Source organism: Eucyclogobius newberryi, unplaced genomic scaffold (genome assembly GCF_026437365.1).
Source record: "Eucyclogobius newberryi isolate DKJ021-1_F unplaced genomic scaffold, fEucNew1.0.hap1 SCAF_1, whole genome shotgun sequence".
NCBI classification, from domain to species: Eukaryota; Metazoa; Chordata; class Actinopteri; order Gobiiformes; family Gobiidae; genus Eucyclogobius; species Eucyclogobius newberryi.
This window is the reverse complement of record NW_027315723.1, coordinates 39,522,789-39,543,170: the sequence shown is the minus strand read 5'-3', so window position 1 is coordinate 39,543,170 and position 20,382 is coordinate 39,522,789. Positions and strand designations below refer to the sequence as shown.

General features: G+C 39.9%; 1 protein-coding gene across 1 annotated transcript in view; it reads left to right on the top strand.

Annotated features, from left to right (window-relative positions):
* Positions 1-5,062: 5,062 nt before the first annotated feature.
* The window catches only part of fut8b (fucosyltransferase 8b (alpha (1,6) fucosyltransferase)), a 199,929-nt gene continuing 184,609 nt past the window's right edge, over positions 5,063-20,382 (top strand). The window contains exon 1 of the mRNA XM_072446193.1: positions 5,063-5,280. The gene's annotated coding sequence lies outside the window, so the exon portion shown is untranslated. The remainder of the gene's footprint in view (positions 5,281-20,382) is intronic.

Genomic DNA, 20,382 nt, shown 5'->3' with positions numbered 1-20,382 from the left:
CTCAGTCCATTGAAATCCCACTAAATACCTTTAAACCAGGTCATAACTGATTAAGTACAATGCACAAGCAGTTTGTACAAGTATGAGCCTTTCAAACACAGGGCACTGATGTCATAGTTAATATAATGTTCCCTTAAGTTTCTATCTGCGTTATTTCTTTGATATTTAGGTCAAAGTAAAGAACATTTTGTTTTGCTCACGTACTGCACAAAACCCAGTAAAATCATAACTTTTTGGATGGTATTCAAGGTCCAAATTTCAAAGCAAATGTCACCATTAAAGTGCACTTTCCAATGAGGAAGTAAACTTAAGGACATACTCACAAAGACTGCGACATCACACGCTTGTCATTTACAGTAGCCTAAAGATTAACTACAAGCAAAAGTCTATGAAAGTGTCATATGATCAAACAGGGGTCATAATGAAAATAAATACACAAGGAGACAAGGTATGCTGCTTATTTTTATTATATATATATATATATATATATATATATATATATATATATATATATATATATATAAAATAATATATTTTTATTTTTGTTTATTCTTTTAAAAACAACTTTTAACTAATCAAATCTCTGAGCATGTGAGCATGTAACATTTTTTATTTCTTCTTTTAGAAATGGAAAATATGTAACTTCCCATTTATTGGAGTGTTCCTCTTTGTTGTGATGATGGGTTCATGAGGGTCAGGACTACATATGGAGATGATTTACACAGCATTTACACAGCATTTACACAATGTCCTTGTATTGATTAATATGCATTGTCCTCTTCAAATAAAAAAAAGCTGTAATTTCATGCATTGTCAACGTCATTTACGCTTTACACACACGACATAAACCACTGTCAAACACCTTCTGTCACCCTTAAACGTAGTAACCTGTTATTTTCTCATTGATACTCTGCACTGTCCCTCAAGCTCCTCTATCTTCAGATCTGTTTGTCATGCTTCAAATCAGCATGTTCTGCCTGTTGTATTGGTTTCAAATGAGGGGATCAATTCAAGAGTAAAGTCATAACCCCTGGTGGTCACACCCATCAGCTGAGTAAAAGAACAATAGCCACTGAAGGACCAAAACAACCAAGAAGATTTCACAGTGCTCCTTATCACTGCATGTGATTATCAAATTACTAAAAAGAGGGCTGCGTTGTTACTATTCTTTACTCGCTGCAAGGCCCCAGGTTTGATTGCCTGATTCGACTTTGCATGTTCTGTCTGTGTCTGTGTCTGTTTCATCAATCCAAAAATGCACAGTTGGCTAATCTTTTAAATAGGTGCACTTATGCAAGATAAAAGCTCTGGAGCTGGATCCACAACGGCTGCACTCGAGGTTCAACAACTGCTCTTAACATGTCAGCTGTGTGTACAATGTAAGGATGTAGACTATAGAAGAGGAGGCGATTACCATTATTACACAATAGGTTAACAGCGATCCACTCAGTAGTAGTAGTGGTAGTCGTAGAGTATGAAATAAAAATGTGTAATAAAGCACATAATAGCTGTATGACATATTGTTACATATTGTTACATAATGTAGCATGGGACTTGGGTGGATGGGTGAATGTGAGCTGTTTTTCTCCGTGTCAACCACGTGCTTGTCTCCATAGAAATGTCACAGTATTGCCTACAATGTTCCACAGTATGCCATTAAACGTTAAATCTATTCATCCTGATGTAAATATATTCCAACAAACATCTCCATGGAAATCTACAAATTGCAGAAGATCCTCCACCAGAAAAGTTACATAGTGCACGGTTTTTTCTCTGCTTTACCACTGTTATAAAACATTTCCTCTCTTCCATTTGGACCCTAAACTAAATGTAATAACATCCTGACGCCATGTGGTGGTGCTGTTGCCTCTTCAATGGCACAATCCTCTTACTCAAATGGAAAGTATGCAGTAGGGGAGGGGGATGTTATTATATGAAGGTCTATGACATTTGCAAGTTACAGGCTAATGTGAAAACAATTTGGCAGTTTCATTCAAATAAAGAAGATGAGCTTTGCATTCATAAAGAAGACTAGACATACGAGTGGTGCCCGAAATGACATGTTTATGTGTAGAAAATTACAGCATGACGTTAACAGGCTGTCCATAGTCTCTCATTCACACTCCTGTGTCTGTTTAAACACAGTAAATTACCATAGACTTCTCCTGTTTGGCGTGAAGACAATACATTGGAATGTGTGACTATGTTTCTACAGTACTTTCAGTGTTCCCGCTGCATAAAATTATGAAATAGAATTGAGTTATCTATGTGAATACTATATGCAAAATTCTGACTAAAGCTGTGGAACGATAAGAAAATAACACATTTTTATGATGCTTTAAACATAGCTATAACAAAATAAAAGTGCTGTTTTATTTCATCAGACAAGCTTTATGGTATACATTATAGTTGCTATAGTGAAACAGTTATGGAATGACCTGTGTTTTTGCTTTTGCTGCCCATGACCAAACAGGAAGCCAAATGAACAACAAAAGTGTCAAACTATGGAAACATATAAGATTTCCAGTCAAATCTGAAATATAACCATGTTAATATGTTCACATGACACCACAGCATTCTAGAATACAATAGTTTAATAGGTCAGAACTCTTTGGGTTTGCTATGTAAGTGTCACATTGCCGATTTCTTGACCTGGTTTACAGTGTCGTATCTCTGTAATTATGGGCCTATCCACATGAAACATACACTATCACAAAGTGCATCGTCTTCTCTGTCAGCATATATAAACAAACGTGAAATTATCTTTTCCCATTGGCCTCAGACAGTGGCTCCATTATTTAACTCCAAAGTCATGATTGTTGTAATTTGAAAAGATGTAAAGCCATACAATTAATATTAAGTTTGTGGAGCCAATCCCGAACAAATAATGATAAAGTTCCAAATTTATGGATTTCTATATTGGATATATTTTGTGTTTTCTTCCAAAAACACAAAATCTACCATAAAGTTAATCTGAATCTATGAGAATCAGATTCTAGAACTATTGTTTTGACAAGATAATTACTGAAGTACTCAACGGCAGTACAGTCACAACTAGGAGTGAACGGCCAAGCGTCCAGATATTAATAACAATAATAAGTGGGCTGTTTTGGGCTGATTGGTTGTGTTGGTCGGGCGGTTGTGGGTGGGGTTTGGGCATGTGGTTGTTATGAACGCACTCACTGTAAAACACTGTGTTACATTTTGTGTAAGCACAATAAATAAAGATTGATTAACAAAAGGATGAGAGCCTAATTTCATACGAAAATAAAGAGCCTAATTTCATATGAAAATAAAGAGCCTAATTTCATATGAAAATAAAGAGCCTAATTTCATATGAAAATAAAGAGCCTAGTTTCATATGAAAATAAAGAGCCTAATTTCATATGAAAATAAAGAGCCTAGTTTCATATGAAAATAAAGAGCCTAGTTTCATATGAAAATAAAGAGCCTAGTTTCATATGAAAATAAAGAGCCTAGTTTCATATGAAAATAAAGAGCCTAGTTTCATATGAAAATAAAGAGCCTAGTTGACAATTGGGACATTTTTGTACAATCTCAGGACATATTTTGGAATATTTTTCATTGTTAATTAATACTTTTGAATAATCTGAACATTTCTTGCTCTTATTTTGTGTGATTCACTATTATCTTTATTTTCTTTTTTTTTTTTAAACTCCCTTTGGGCCCAGGACATGGCTGTGAGGTCAAAGGTAAATGTGCCGCTTCCCCAGTTGGATAATCAAAGCCTCAAAACTACTGTTCCATAAGCGAGTACATTTTGTTACTGAGACATTTGTACTTTGTTGCCATAGACAGCATATGAGGTGAACTTAGGCCAAATGCTACGCACACTCAGATATTATCCCTCCGTGCGTGGCTGTGGTTTCTGTGGTAACAAAGGCGTGCGTGAACCACCTGTAGGGCACTGAGCGGCCACTGGTGGGCGCCCTTCTCCTACACTCAGTCAAGCTCACGAGCTCCCGTCTGCACCAGTGACAGTCAAGGCAGCGGACACGTTACACGCACTCACGGGAAATGGCATCAGAGCTCCTTCAGCATGAAGCAAAAAAAGAAAAAAAAAAGTATTTTCTTTTAGAGAACTGTACTGTGTTGCTAGACATGGTTAAAAATAAATTAATAATAAAATAAACTATTGTATACCAGTAGTTGCATTTTTAGAACAGGCACATAGTTCACAAGTTGTAAACAACACAGTTTCAGACTATCTTTACAAGGGTCTGTGGCAGAGTCCATGATGTTGTGTCTAGTGTGTTTTTGTCTGTGTTTTTATCTATCTGTCAAGAACAAAACACCATTGTAAGCCTTGAAATAATTCTTCTAATCTATTTGGATTTTTTATTTTAACCTGGGAACTGCCAAAATTAGTGCAAATCCTTTCTGTGGCATTATTTATAATTTTCCTTCAGCTTATTAAAGAAAGAATATCAAAGGGATGATTTTACCTGCAGCTCTTACGCCAATCCACTGACAGTCATAATGTATTTGTTTTAAGTCAGTAAAGCAGATGACTGTATCAATTTAAAGCAAAACTATTACACTCTTCTTTTCTAAAGGTGACTGAATTTAACCTTAGTTTTTGGTGTTTGTGTCTTATATTTGATCTTGAAACATTAGTCAACAAATAGGCCTGTTACCAATCAATTTCAATCAATTTGCACCAATTAGTGACAGTAGAGTCATTATTTCAGCTTAAACATTGTTGATCTATATTAAGCGTTTCATTATTAATATTCTTGAGGCCTTTTTTTTCACTCTACTTTAACAGTGTTGGTTTAACATGTTATCATTGTTTTGAAAAAAAGAAAAGAGCAAAAATATTGTCTTGAATGTTAATAGAACAACAAATGTGCAGCTCTTGAGTGGCTCTTGGCGAATGCATCTTTCTTTTAACCATTGAGTCTTTGTCTCCAGCAGTTCGCAGACCTCTGACCTTGCACCACCTCCTGTTATCTTTCCCCCGGGCCTTTACGCTGAAAAGGCCACGTTTATTTTGAAGCGCACTCGCCGGATGCGCTCGCGTCGCGCCTTCCCGCTTGTTGTTGACACCGGCCATCCAGCGGATCGTCACAGAGCCGCTTCGCCCGCCGCCGCTGTTTCCACGCAGCCCGCCTCATTCAGTCCCCGCTCCCCTTGGCTACATTTGTCATCCGTAACATCCCCTTTTGCGGAGCAACTCATCCCGGAGCCCGCTGCGCCACGAAGAGCGTCCACAGCCCCGGCTCGGATGCCCTGGGAAGCCGGTGTAGCATGTCCAAGGTACGTGCAAAGAACTCGGCTGCATGGCGGAAACGTCTGCCCAAGACAAGCCGCTACATCCCCGGCCTGTCGGTGTCCAGATAGCGGTCACCGGAGACGGGGGGCAATCGCTGCCTTCCTGCGGGCTTCGCCGTCATCTACCGCTTGTTTTCATGCGCTCTGCCCGGGCTCGGCGCGCGTCCCCCGGCCACTTCAACTTACCAGTAGCGCCTGCTCCGGTTGGGCAATACGTGCTGGGGGAAAAACGCGAGCGGGGATGATACCGAACAGTTGAGTGAAGCGGCGCTACCACCGTCAGCAGCCGCCGGCCCCGGGCTCGCGTTAAGCATTAAGTGACTAAAGGAGATTGCGCCGGGTGAATGCGCCAAAAATAACGGGACTGGCGTAGCTGAAAAGGAGCGTAGCTTTCGGGGCTAGCTGTCTGCGTGTGTGCGTGGGGGGCTGACGCGACTTGTGGCCACACAATTAAGAGTGAAAATGCGTTTGACCTCCACGAACATGAAGGCGCGTGACTGTTCCGGTCGTGTTGTAGGTGATAATGCGTAAAAAAAAGTGCCGAGCGGGAGAGAGAGGTGTGATTCAGCGTCCGCGCGCGCCCGCTGTTATTGCACGATCCGGGACGAGCGCCTGGCCCCGGCATGCGTTTGTTTTCACTATCTCTGGAGGTGTGGTGAGTGCGTGATATGCGCTGTATGTGCGTGTTTACGGGTGGTGGAGAATGCGCAGAGGTCAGAGTTTGAAATGTGCTCACCTGGGCCCGGGACAGGTGATGGGTGCGGAGGTGCTGAAGGACGAGGCGAGGGGTTGATTTGTATGCAACGAGGGGCCAGTGTGTTTGAAGGGTGAAGATGAATGGGGGCCCCGTGTAATGTACATGCTTAGGTGGTGGATTCTCTGTTTAAAGTTTCTTATGTTTCATGCTTTGGTACACAGTAAATCAACAGTTCTTATTTCTATAGGCCATCTATGTCGTCCAAGTCTGTGTTCACACTAGTCACAGTTTTGGTCCTGGTTTGATCACAGTTTAGTCAGAGTTTAGTCCCGCTGTATGAATTGAGTCCTGGATGAGTCATGGTTTTGAAAAAAATAATACAAAAGTTTGGAACCATTTATTGTTATTATTGTCATCATTATCAGTTGTGACTAGGCCTGCACTTATAGTTCAATAAATGATGAATATAACAATACTTTTGGGGCTCAATGCTTGGTGTGTATTTGTACCTTTTATTTGCACTTGTAGGGAATTATTTAGTGTCTTTGTTTGTGTGGTAAAATTATTTTAGCTATAGAGTGCTCAATAAGTAGTGCCAAGGACTCATTATAGAATAGATACTATTATTTTACAGTTTCATTCTGCTGTTTACAGTTGTTTATTGTAAGTTTTTTTTTTTTTTTTTTTAACCATATTGTACATTTAGAAAGACAGGGAAAGGGGAGTTACTGTGTCAGTGGAATTGAGCAGTTTAAATATTGACGTGTTTCTGTTGCAATATAACACATTGTAAAATGTGTTATTGTGACACTTTTGGGAGAATGGGCATTGAAAAGCTGTAGCTCAGCCATCACACTTATAAGTGGTGATAAAACCGTTAACCTGAATGTGCACTAGGTACGTTTTGGTGGAGTATTCATCACCTGCTGGTCTCCATGGTAATGATCGTAAGAATGCATGTTTTACAAGATATATTTTGCAATAGAAAACTTCTGTATCTGAATAAATGTGAAATATGAATAACATACTCTGGAACATTCTTGGCAAAGCAATAATGTCTTCAAAGAGAGAAGCAGGTGGCAGACCTGTCCCCATAAAGTTACATAATGCCACTACTAGTTTAAAAGGCCCAGATGAAGCAAAATTGACTTTTCAGGGCTTTTAACTTTCTTACAGTGCTATTGATAAATTGGTATATGTGCCCCAGTGGTTTGATCTTATTGATTCCTGCATTCTTTAGCTAGAGAACAGTCTCTATCCTTCTCCTCGGTTGAGCAGACGGATCTACTCACCAGGATGAGTCAGCCTGGTGAGTGCCGCAGCACGCTTCCCTGTTTCAGCCCATCCTCCAGGAAGCACTCTGCACCTGTAACACGTGTAGACAAAACTGTTACTCAAGTAAAGTGTAAAATATAGGTATGACTCAAGTCAATTTATCGTGTCTGAAACTTTAAGTTGCTCGAAGTAAATGTAACCAAGAAAGAAATACCCAGCTCTGTTCTCAGAATGTTAAAGGACACATATTTTGCTAAGTTGACTTTTTTGAGCTTTTCATCCTGTTCCATCATCAAAAACATACCTGTAGTAGCATTTAGCATCAGTCACACTAGTTCAATGAATCCTGGTTAGAAAGTCTTTTCCCCCCAGGCTTCAAAAACACTTTTTTTTTCTGAATCTCCTCTATAACTGACGTTTTCTGTAACATGGCTCTGAGAATATTCCCTGCTGTTTGTAAGTAAATAAATCATCAACAGACTTGTTCTGTGCATTTCACGCGTCTAATCATAATCAGTACAACTACCTGCTGGGACTTGGAAATAAACAGGTCTGTGTATGCTGTGGATGGTTTAAAATATTGGCGCCAGCTACAGGCTGCAGAGTGAATTACACCGTAAGCCCCATGGGAAACGGAGAGTCAAGTGCATATTTATCTTTCCGTTCTAAAATATGAGATGTCAAACTAAAGGTTTTCAATAGCATGTTTAAAAGCTAATAACAATATAAATAATGCATGGTATTTAAATTTTAATGTAACCTGCTCAGTAGTGGAGGAAGTACTTCTCAAGTCTCAACTCCACAGGATTGGCTGTAGACCTGTCAATTATAAAGCCACATGCTGAATACTAAAAGGAAGGAACGCTAACACTTTGAACACGTTACGCAGTACAAGACTCCAACTAACTGCCATTCCTCACATTTTTCATGATTTTTTTTTGTCCATTGATTGCACAAACCCATTAAAAATCCACGTAGCTTCACAGCCCTTGTTATAATTCTTATCATTTAATGTCTGCGGCTTATATTAAACGGCATAGTTCTCTTTTGCGCTCTCCTCCCAGTGATATATTTTTTTTCCATTGACAAGTCTATGCTCCAGCCATAAATTACCATCTCATTGTTTAGCACACACGCCCTCCGTCAAAATTCCACCCATGTTTCGATCCGTCTTCAAGCCAATTCCCCGTCGTGACTGGCTCATTTCAATGGCGTTTGCTGACGAGCGGGAAACCTAACTCCTATGAACAACGTATGCATCATTAATGTTTTCTAAAAAAGTCAGGCCTGGTAACTGGAGGTGGATTGATTGAGTTAGTCGCCCTAATCTACTCATGAATAAGTAAAGAGGCCGTATATATTGCGGTAGGTGACGGTGATAAGCTCAGGGCTCATTTTTCTTTTTTTTTTTTCAGGCTTTATTATAGCAATTTGATAGAAATGTACTGAAACATCCCTTGATACAGCACGTTTGTATACATTTTACTCTGCTCTTTCTGTCGCTTTTTGTTTCTTTAATTACGTATAATATACTCGTTATTCTAATTTTACAGACGTATCTCAAAAACAAAAAATCTAGAAACTAATATATATATATCAGTCTCTACCTACTATAACTGTAAGACACATTGCGTTTTGTTTGTTGTGTTTGGATGATTTAAATTGTATGTAACATGAAAAGAGGGAACAAACATCTGAATATTTTAAGCTTGTGGTGAACTGTGAATATAACAGCTCGCAGTGGATCATAAAAACTAAGTTCTGTATTTCCTTATGCTGTTCCCTTATCAAAGACAATATGATTCTGAAAATGATAATTATTGTTTTATTTGACTGACATTTACCTGAACATATTGGCTACTACTCTAACACAAGTAAAGCAAATGAAGAAATAAAGTACATGTGAGTATTAAAGGCTGTTTGACCTTTTGTACTTCCTCTCTCTCGCTCTCGCTCTCTCTCTCTCTCTCTCTTTCCTGTCTTTCTGTCTTTAGCTTCTTCTCTTTTTTCTTTTCTCTCTCTCCCTCGCTCTCCCAGCTTTCTGAGTGTGTTAACATGTGCCTGAATAACCCGGTTATGACAGCGTTGTGGATATGGTGTTGACATACGCTCAGAGAAACCAGGATACTCATTTCCCTGTGTACATGCGGCCTCTGAATATTCTGGCTATCTAGAGCGGTAACTATGGCAACAATGGCACAGATATCTATGACAAGGAGCTAAACGTGGTAGCTCCTTTGCTAACTTTTGGCATGCATTTTTAGCTCGAAGGGACAAGATTCAAAACAGAACATGAGAGTGTAGCGTAACAACTTCAGGAAAGGATGTTTTTAGCGGTGGAACAACACGTCCCGCGGCGTCGGTTCAGTCTGAGAGCGACACAGACGACACACAAGTCAGTTTGCTGTTTAAAGATGGCTGCACTGTACTGTTGACAACTTGAATGGTTTATGATAAGATAATAGCAATAAAACGGCTCCGCTCTGGTAGAGGTTTGAGTCCTTTTGAGAAATTATCTTTCTATGATGAATATGATTCTGAAAATGATAATTATTGTTTTATTTGACTGACATTTATCTCTCTCTATCTCTATCTCTCTATCTCTCTATCTCTCTATCTCTCTATCTCTCTCTCTATCCATCTCTCTCTCTATCCATCTCTCTCTCTATCCATCTCTCTCTCTATCTATCTCTCTCTCTATCTATCTCTCTCTCTATCTATCTCTCTATCTATCTCTCTCTCTCTATCTATCTATCTATCTATATATCTATATATAAACTTTTACATTTTTACTGCAGCCAAATGCCATTTTCCATTTGGTTTTCTACCATCACCGCCTTCTCAATTTAAAATAGCATTCAGATTTGTTGTTCCTCTCTGTCCTGTTTCCTGCACGGTGAGCTCTCGGTTTGCATGAAAACCCATTCTAATTTCAAGCACCACAGTGTTTTGACTCTATAATGTTCGTGAACAATGCTTTATATTTGTTGTTTTTATTTTTTCATTTAGCTTTTTCTTGCCCGACAGGGAAGAAAGATGCCTGAACAGAGCTGTAAACACAAAGAAAATTGAGGGACTGTTTGCAGTTTAAGGCGTCTCACATTGGATACAAAATTAGAGTAGGGAGAAAAGACGAACCGAAAGAGGAAACTGTTGTAGCTTTGTCATGTCAGATGCTAATCGCTTCACACGATATTTATGGGGATTTCCGTGAATAGAATAGTACATTGTTTGAATTAGAAATGCAGAGTATTTATAAAACTTGCAATAGACTTGGGCCCAAAGTCACTGGGATAAGCTCCAGTCACCCGCGACGGGATAAAGCGGTAGAATATGATTTGTGATTTGTTGAAGAGTCCGAATCAATCACTGAACATTGTAGAAGTCTAAACTACAGGGTCAGCGTTTTTTATACAGAATAAGACCCTGTGTTGATGAGATATTTTGTTCTCTGCACAGGACATTTGATTCACATTTACATTCATTTGCTCTGTGTGATAAGCTCAAGGTTAAAACGTAAAAAGCAGAGACAAGTTTATAATATCTCGATAAAGTTTAGCCTCCACCAAAAGGTTGTGGTCTGCTATTTCATTTTGTATTCCATTTCCCAGACAGCATTTCACAAAGTTCCCCTCAAACCTAACTCTATACCTCTCTGCTAATAAGACAATTGGAGATTTGCCGTTTCGCCATTTTTCTTCTTCTTCTTCTTGCACGGGCATTCTACAACGGTTTGGACAGTTGTGATTACATCTAAGCGGCCATTTGCAAAGCCTGGATCTGATGGGTTTGTCGGGAGCAGAGAAGGAATGTCATATCTACATGATTGCATAGCGTGTGATGAGATAGTGGTGGTATTTCGTTGGCATTTGGCTCATCAGACAGCTGCTGGTGTCCCGCCTCTCTCGGGCTGACCTCGGGCTTCTCCCGGTCCCGCTGATGTGTTAAGTCAGTCTACTGTTGACGCTGTTACTGTCGGACTCTGTTTGGTTGCACTCGACGTCATCTGGCATGTAGAATATAAGGTAATGGACATGATATTGTGTATTAAACAAGAAATAAACTAATTCTTAGGCAGTTGGAAATGTCACTACTGGAAATCAGACATTTGGACAAATTTGACAGACTTTTTTTTTGTATTCATGCTAATCTTATGTCTATTTGTGTTTATTATTTTAATGTACACTCAATGGTTGTTTTGTGTTGTGTTCTATTTTGTGTTTGTACTGAATATATCTTGAAAAAAAAGGTATATATATATCTTATTAGTCCGATTAGTATATATATATTGTCCGATTAGTATTGTAAAACATTTATCTGCACCAGCAGAAAACAAGATAAATTGAGACAAGCCTTTCCTCAGAACTGTTGTACTTTGCCTTATAGATCCTTTGTTCTAACTGTATGATTAGATAAAGGTGCCTTAAAAATAATGATGTATACAACTTTGTCTTAATGCAACAGTATCAAATATTAACCTTGTCTGCCTGAATAGTTAATTTTCCATCAAAATCTAGTTTGAATTTTTAGTATGGTGATAACACACATGGTGACTACACCTCTGAATAGCCTAAACTTCTACTGTGATGCATTTATTTATAAGATAGGAGAACCTTTCTTTCAAATTTAAAGAAGGAAAAAACGCTCCTGCCTGAGTTGTGTTTTTCGATTTTTCTCACCAATTCAGTGCAGTTTGAATCCTACATTTTACATTAGAGCATTTAATACCAGAGAGAATAATACAAATCTAACAATAAATAGAACAGAAGAAAGACAAAATGAAAATAAAAGAAAATTGAGGCACACACAAGTCTAAAAATAAAAGTCCCATTTAGTCCAAAGTTATAGGTCAAATTTATCAATTTTCATCCATCCATCCATCCATCCATTTTCTACCTCTTTTCCCTTTCGGGGTCGCGGGTGACTGGAGCCTATCCCAGTGACTTCGGGCCTTAGGCGGGGTACATCCTGGACAGTGGCCAACTCGTCGCAGGGTGAACACATAGACATTACAGACAGTTCACTCATTTTTGCCTAACACATGCATGTCTTTTGGCGGTGGGAGGAGCCGGAGAACCCGGAGAGAACCCACAATAACACGGGGAGAACATGCAGACTCCACCCAGAGAGATCATGTGATGTTGGTCTGGTCTAACCCTTTTCAAATTAAGTCTAAATGTGATTTTTCCATTTTCCGGACGTCAATTATAATGTCGGCCCAGTTCTTGATCTTCTCTGCAATTTGTATCATATTTTTTGTGTGTGATGGCCTTTTCCCCTGCTGCCAGAAGTATCTTCCAAAGATATCCATTTATTGTGTGAATGGCGAAGTCAAAAATAGTCTTCAAAGCCTGGTTAATTCAGTCCAATATTTTTGTGGAACAGGACAGTCCCAGACCACATGATAATGGTGGGCTTCTTGGCAACAACACTTTCTCCAACATTTAGCATTTCCCTGTGAACAATGAGCAGTTTGACATGGTGTTTAAAAAAACGGGTGACATTCTTTCAGCAGAATTCGATGACATATATTTTCCCATTCTTGAAGCCTAAATGTCATTACAGTGATCCCTCGCTATAACGCGGTTCACTTTTCACGGTCTCGCTGCTTCACGGATTTTCATCATGCATTGTGTTCTGCATTCTGATTGGCTAAACAGTCTCTCCGCGTCTTCTCTACCTGTGTGTCAATAACGTTATGGATTAATATGTACACGTACGTAAAACCGCTTGCCAAATTGAAGTTTGCGAGGCCAGTGAGAGCGGCGCGCGTGAGCTTCAATGTTTTATGGAGTATTTAATTGTATAATAACTAAAAAAATAAAGGCCTCTACTTCACGGATTTCGCCTATCGCGGGTTCTTTTTGGAACGTAACCCCCGCGATAAACGAGGGTTCACTGTATACCACAATGTATTCCTCTGATTTTAGAAAAGTAACCGTATTCTCAATATCACCGAACACTAACTGTACTGGAATACAGTTAGTCAAAATTATTATTCAGAACACGTATTTAGCACATTTCTGATGCCGATGCCATGAATTTCAAATTTTGTATGTGTATATCCCTTCACAAACATTAATATGAAAAGTGTTTTTCTGAGGCTCAAAGGGAATAGACCTCAGCCACAGAATTCCTAAAACGAGTCTGAATGAAGGGTTTGTTTTGGGTCTTCTTCCAGGTAGTGCGTAGGCACGTCACTAGAGCGTAATCTCTGATTGGTTGCTGTACTGCGTCTGCCGCAAAAAAAGTTCAGGTTTTCCAACCTTTCTGTGTAGGCTGCGCTGCCCGCGCTACTGCATCCAAAGCGTCCGATGCTCGAACTCCCCGCACCCGCCGCGTCCGACACTCAAAACGCAGGATTTGTGTCTCAAAAACGCTCGTCCACATAGATTTTGAATGTAAACTGGACGCTTTGACGCTGGGGTATGACTTGTTTATTTGAAGCAGTATTTTAATGATGGGGCTACCTAAAATATGGGATGAAGTTGGGTTTTAGGGAAGGTTTATTTCCCCCCATGTCAAATCGGATGGCGGGCCATTTTGACTTATGTTGGGAATGGCGCCCCCCTTGATGAATACACTATGACATGGAATTCCTTATTTATTTTAGACTCATTTTGAATGCTAAGTGGTTGCCATTTGAACATAGCGGAGATTGGATGTTCCATGAAGAAGAGGTAAACGCTCTGTGGGGGGTCTCTGGGGGGTCTATGGGGGTGCATGGTCCTCCTTAACCATCCCTGTGTGTATGTGATGAATCAAGCTTCCTTTGCCTTCTGTTTTATTATATTATATAAAGTGTCTCGGGCTATTCATTCTCGATTTGGCTGACATTTTGATAGACTTAAGTCCATATGACACATTAGACTACACTTTTCAGTAAAACAAAGGAATATGATTATAATCATATCTTATTCATATTATATTTTTCTCTCATTTGGCAATTTTGTCAAAGTTGAAGTTTATTTCTAGAGCACACACACAACTTTAAAAGCCTGTACAGACGAATAACATACATATGGTGACATTTATAATGTCACCTCCTGGTTTGACATGGGAAGATATGACAAAGGTAGAGGTAATTCCATTACTGTTACTTAGCAACCCTATTTTGCAAACACGGGCCAAAATCAATTTAAATCATACAATAATTATGATTTGACAAATAATTACCTGAAAACACGTTTATTTTGTCAAATGATTGTTTAAGCTGTCATAAACACGGTGTACGTTGAGTGCAAATGTTCTCATCATTTTTGATGGGATGGCGCTTTTGGTGGAAGTATTCTGCCCTAGTTCCTTTAATTTTCCATTTTATTTGTCAGATTTTCTACACAAATTACAATTTGACTGATGAAAAACTATGATGATTATTTACCATTGGGACTATCCTACCGAACAACATAAAGATTTGAAAAAGACCGACAGAATCTGTCACATGGACCATAACTATTGAAGTGGATTCATGAGCCTAAAGGTGTGGTTGCCTCTGTATTAATATATGTAAATTCTGACGCCTCTTTTCACTGCTCATTGACATTTCAATGTCGGTTGAGTGGGATACAGGCATAATTACAAGCCTTGAAATTACGGGTCGGACACGGACAATGACCGACTCAAAAATAAAGTCTCCGAACATACTGACCGACGCTAAGCGGGGGGGCGGGGTGCTAGCGCGGGGCGCTAGCGTGGGGGTCAGCACTAGATCATAAGCTCATAACTCACGGAAGTGACGAATTTGGTCCCGGAAGTGACAAATTCGGCCCCGCTGATACAGCTCAGGCAATAATTGTATCTCTAAAAAGCTTTTTTTCATTGCATTACAGTCTGTTCCACTTCACACGTAGTATATTTTGTTTGTGCTTGAATGTTGAGCGCTTTTTAGGGTTAACCCCTGACCTTAACCCCTGACCTTAACCCCTGACCTTAACCCCTGACCTTAACCCCTGACCTTAACCCCTAACCTTAACCCCTAACCTTAACCCTAAATTGTTGTAGTAGTTAGGAGACGAGGGGAAAAAATGTAACAAACTAGACTTAAAGGCGCAATGGACGATTTTTCGGCGATTTGAGAACGCACTCCCCCGTGCGGACTGATACAACACACACGTGCGTTTGTTAATTAGCGCAACGGAGCGCATCGCATCTCTCGTCTCCCGTAGATTTCTGTCCACTTCTGCGAGTTTTGGGTAGCCAATATTCAAATTTCTTAATGGTGGATAGGCCTATACACCATGTAATAGTATGTTTATGGTGCATGTACATTTGGAAATAATGAAGATGCGTTAAACCATCCTTGGAGGAAAATGCGAAAAATCCTGGGGAGAGCACTGTACACCTATCACCTTGGAGCTATCGGCAAAGCTGATCAGGTAAGTCATGAACTCGTTGGAGTATTATTTATTGTGTACTAGGCTGTACTAGCGCCGTGGTGTACCGGCAATTTCAATTCAATTAATTACATCATTAATGAAATAATAATTAAAAAAATAGTTATTTCAAGGCTTATAATTACTTTACAATCGCCAATGTGAGAACTGAGGCAATGTATACACTGTTGTGGTAGCACTTCCTGTGCTAAGCGCTAACAAAAGACGAAGCATAAAAATAGATAAGCTACATTTACAACCCTCACTGCTCAGACAAGCCACCTCAAATCCCAACTCTTCACAAATAAGATTTATTTTAATCCTGATCCCAAACCATTGTCTGTAGTGAATATAATCCAGCATCTTGTTGACAACAGCAGTAGCAGCGTGTGTGCTAACGTTAGCTGACGAATCTTCTCTACACTTTGATACAAAAGAAGTCCCATATTGTCACTGGTGTGATCTGTGCTTAAGTTAACTTATATTCTTGAGTCAGTAGTTGAGTTCAGAGTATTTGAATCCAGCGCTGCCTCAGTCGGAGCCATGAATGCTCAGAGCGAACACAAACTGGAGCTGCATTCAGCTGCACTACGGCATCTGACACACAACCAAACTACTGCACAGGAAAATGGAGCTGCACTAAATATTGGGCGATTAATCTGTCCGTAAATGGGATGAAATGTTTTTATTGTAGAGATTCTAAGCTTTAAAACAATATACTATAACAGGCCCAGGTGGAATATTGGCTAGAGATTGGCCGATATTTCTCCATTGACCAATTTTGGCCAACCAATATGTCGGTCGGGCCCTAGACAGTAGATCCCTTGGTGACCCTGAAGGATGCTCATAGCTCTATTCTCAATAGCACGTATACTAATGCTCGTTCAGTCTTTCTAAAGGGCACAAACTACAGGCGGAGAGGGCCCTTGGTCATCACTCTCGCTCTCATCCCGCCACCATTATTATCGCTATGGTAAGACTGAGTGTCTGTCTAGTGATTGTAGGAGCCAATCAGAGGTCGCAAACTGTTCAGGTTTCCATGGAGATGAAAAGTGGGCTGGTGAACGTGTAAGGACATGATTTGCAGCCTGCGCTCCCTCTGTACATGTTCACCTATTCTATTCAAATGTTCGTGGGGAGAAAGGGCAATGATGAACCCAACAGGACCAGGGCAACAGCTAGAGATGGTCCATACTGACATCTGATATTTGTCTTGCTGTTGTGGCCGATTTCCAATACATTATTAAGAGCTTAAAATCCACACATTTATGTTAAGTTCACAAATATTTAGCTTTTGTAAAAATAATAACAGAATATAGCCGCAAGCGGCAATGATCGGCCCTCGCCACGCCGCAAGAGGAGGGGGCGCTAACGCGCCCCAATTGTCCTTTTATTACATCTACTGCTGAATCTGTGACGCTGTCACATCTTCTCCCCTTTGTTTTACCATCAAAAAGCAATTTTATTTTGAATTCTTGGCAAAATGTGCGGCTTTGCCGCACAGACACCGTGACTCTTTGAATAAAAATGTGGATAACTTTTGATGGTCCACCCCTGAAGATGAGTCTCACCAAATTTCAGGTTAATAGGGCTGACGCCCTAAGAGGAGTTCGTGAAAGTCTAAAGTGTAAACATGTTCTGGCGATTTCCCCATTGGAATAACATGGAAGGTTTTGGTCATCGTTACGGCAAAGCCATAACAATTATGACATGGGTCTCATTGACTTTTTTGATGGGGATGCCAAAATTGAGTTGTGTGTCAAATTTCATATATTTGCGAAAGCAAAACTAAATATTTAACCTCCATATAAAATCTGTAGGGGGCGCTGTGGCTCCAAATTAATTAATTTATTTCACTTCAAGTACGTTTAGGGCAAAGAGTTTAACAACTGATTCTAATTTGACGCAATTCGGACTTTTTCTGCGCAAACGGCAGAAATGTTAAATTTGGGAGATTTCTGAAATTCTTGCTACAGTTTGCGGCTTTGCCGCACAGAGACCGTGACAGGTATCAATGTAATTTGGATAACTTTTGATGTCCCACTCCTCAGTAGCATTTTCACCAAATTTCAGCTTTTTAGGGCCAACGCCCTGGGAGGAGTTCGTAAAAGTACGACGTTTGGAAAAACTCCGAAGTCATGTTTAGCCATTTTTGAAGCAATATGGCCGACATTTGGTTGGGCGGACGGCGTTGCCGTAATAATATTTTTTACTTAAATGTTTCCCATTTTTCAAATATCATAAACTATACATTTTCGGAAAGCGCTCGCGCTTTCCTACCTCATGGTGTGGGTCCCTGGTCACTGACGGGTACTTTCGTTAATTTTGAGTGGGCTCCGCCCACTTTGTGTTTTTGGCCCTCTATACAGTAATAATGTTCAATTTTTGCATTACATGCTTATATGCACGGAACATGCAAGAGATGGGGAACGTATTCGTGAGCTACTTAGCGCAAATGAGCACTTTAAATTGGGATGACGGCCGCGAAGCGGTCGTCATCCCAATTTAAAGTGCGTACTTTTGCACGGGCTTCGCCCGTTTACAACGGTAAAGTTCCATTTTCCTACTACTAATTAGTATGCACGGGGCGTGCGTGAGTGAAGGAGTGCGTTAGTGAGTGTTTGGAAGTGGGCGATTTCGTGCGCACTATGTGCGCACTTTCACGAGATTAATAGGCCTCTCGCCAGCTTGTGGCGCTCGGGCCTAAATATAATTACTGTATCTGTGATATACAATCATACTAGTGATAGTTTGTGTGCAATATACTATATTTAATTTTTAAGAACTCATTTGTACGTGTAGGGCTTGGCAAGTTAGCAAAAAGTTTAATCAAGATTTTCAATTACCATATTTTCGGAATATTCTGGAGTATAAATCACAAAATGAAAAGCATAATAGAGAAGAATAAAACATATAAGTCGCACTGGAGTACAAATCATTGAAATTTATTTGATAAAATTTAGGACCAAGAACAGACATGTAATGTAATTCAAAATGACAACAAGAGAACAACATGGTGAATAGGTGAACGTATGCTAACGTAACACGTTCAGCTACATGACACAGATAACGAACTGTCGTAAGTGTCTGGTATGTTAACGTAACATACTAACACTTATTCAGATAACTATAGCATTAAGATGCTAACATGCTAACAAGTTTACCAAAGCATCAGTATTACCCCGGTGTCACTTCTAAACAACTCCGCAAACTCCGGAGGTAGAGGGCCTAGAGTGCCCTCATGTGAAATGCGGTTGCCAGTGTGAAAATAACGAATAACATCACATATAAGTCGCTCTAGAGTACAAGTCGCAGCCCGGTCAAACTATGAAAAAAGGTGCAACTTATAGTCCGGAAAATACTGTAATTTTTATGTATTCTTTTCACAAACTAAATTAAAATGGCTTTTAGTATTGATTTCATGATCATAGAAAAGCCGAACTCTGTTTCTAACAACTTTTACTGACAGAAGTCTGAAAATAAACCTCTCAATAAAACAATCATATTGTATTATTGATCATTATAGTTGACTGAATCTCTATCTTGATTAAAATTTGATTAATTGATTCATTTCCAAGACCTACAAATGTAAATCCACCCTGACTGAGGGGGGCTTCTGGGTGGACAATCCCTGATGCAGTGACCCTTACCTTCATTAAAAGCAGGAAACTGGTCCCTATCTATATTAGGCTCCTATAAGATTGATGTTCTTGAGTGTCTGCACTTCTGAGGACATACTCTTCATTCCATATGTACAAGTACATCCTCATTCAGTCCAGAAATAACCATGTTATGTGCCACACTTTCAAGGCCATTTTGCCTGAGCCTTTACTCATTTACTCCCACATTCTTCTGCGCGCAGCTGCTCTCAAGCCTGTGTCTCCAGAATGAGGAGAACATAACCTGAGAGCATGAGAGAACATTGAGGAAAATACATTGGTGCTAAATCAGTTGGATTTTGTCTTTTCAGGATTTTTTTATTTTTTATTTCTCCAATGTATTATTGAATTGTCAGTATTTAATCTAAGCTGTGTCATAGTCTCCATCGCCTTTAAACTATGAGCAGTTTATAAAGTTGTACTGCCTCGTGAACACAGCCTTTTGACAATTTCTGTGTGCAAGTTAAAGGCGCAATGGACGATTTTTCGGCGATTTTGAGAACGCAGGCGGAAGTGCGCATGCGCACTCCCCTGTGTGGACTGATACAACACACACGTGCGTTTGTTTATTAGCGCGACGGATCGCATCGCATCTCTCGTCTCCTGTCGATTTCCGTCTTCTTCTGAGTCAGCTCGAACAGTCTTTCTCCGTCCTAATTTTGTTCCGTACACTGAGGGAACTATATTATGATAGATCAATGCGCTTAGACGCGCAGAACCGTGCTGCTCTCGGGGGACGAGCCGCACGCGGCTGCAGGTGAGCAATAGGTGCGTTTTATGATTGATACGTGGCAGGACTAATCGGCAGTCCACGCCACGAGGAAATAAGACTCAGATTTGGGCCAAAAAAATTGTCCATTCAACCTTTAATTAAGAAACTCCATTTGTGTGGGAATTGACATACACAAACTTTTTACGTCTGTAGTGTCTTGTTGCGTACAAGACATGAGTGCTAACATGTATGGGAGTGAGAGAGTGTGATCCTCCAGACTCTCAGATCATCCTCCTCCTCCTGTGTCCATCAAGGAGAGCCAGATGCCCCTGACGTTATGGTGGTGCGACAAAGCTGAAATATTTTAGTTTT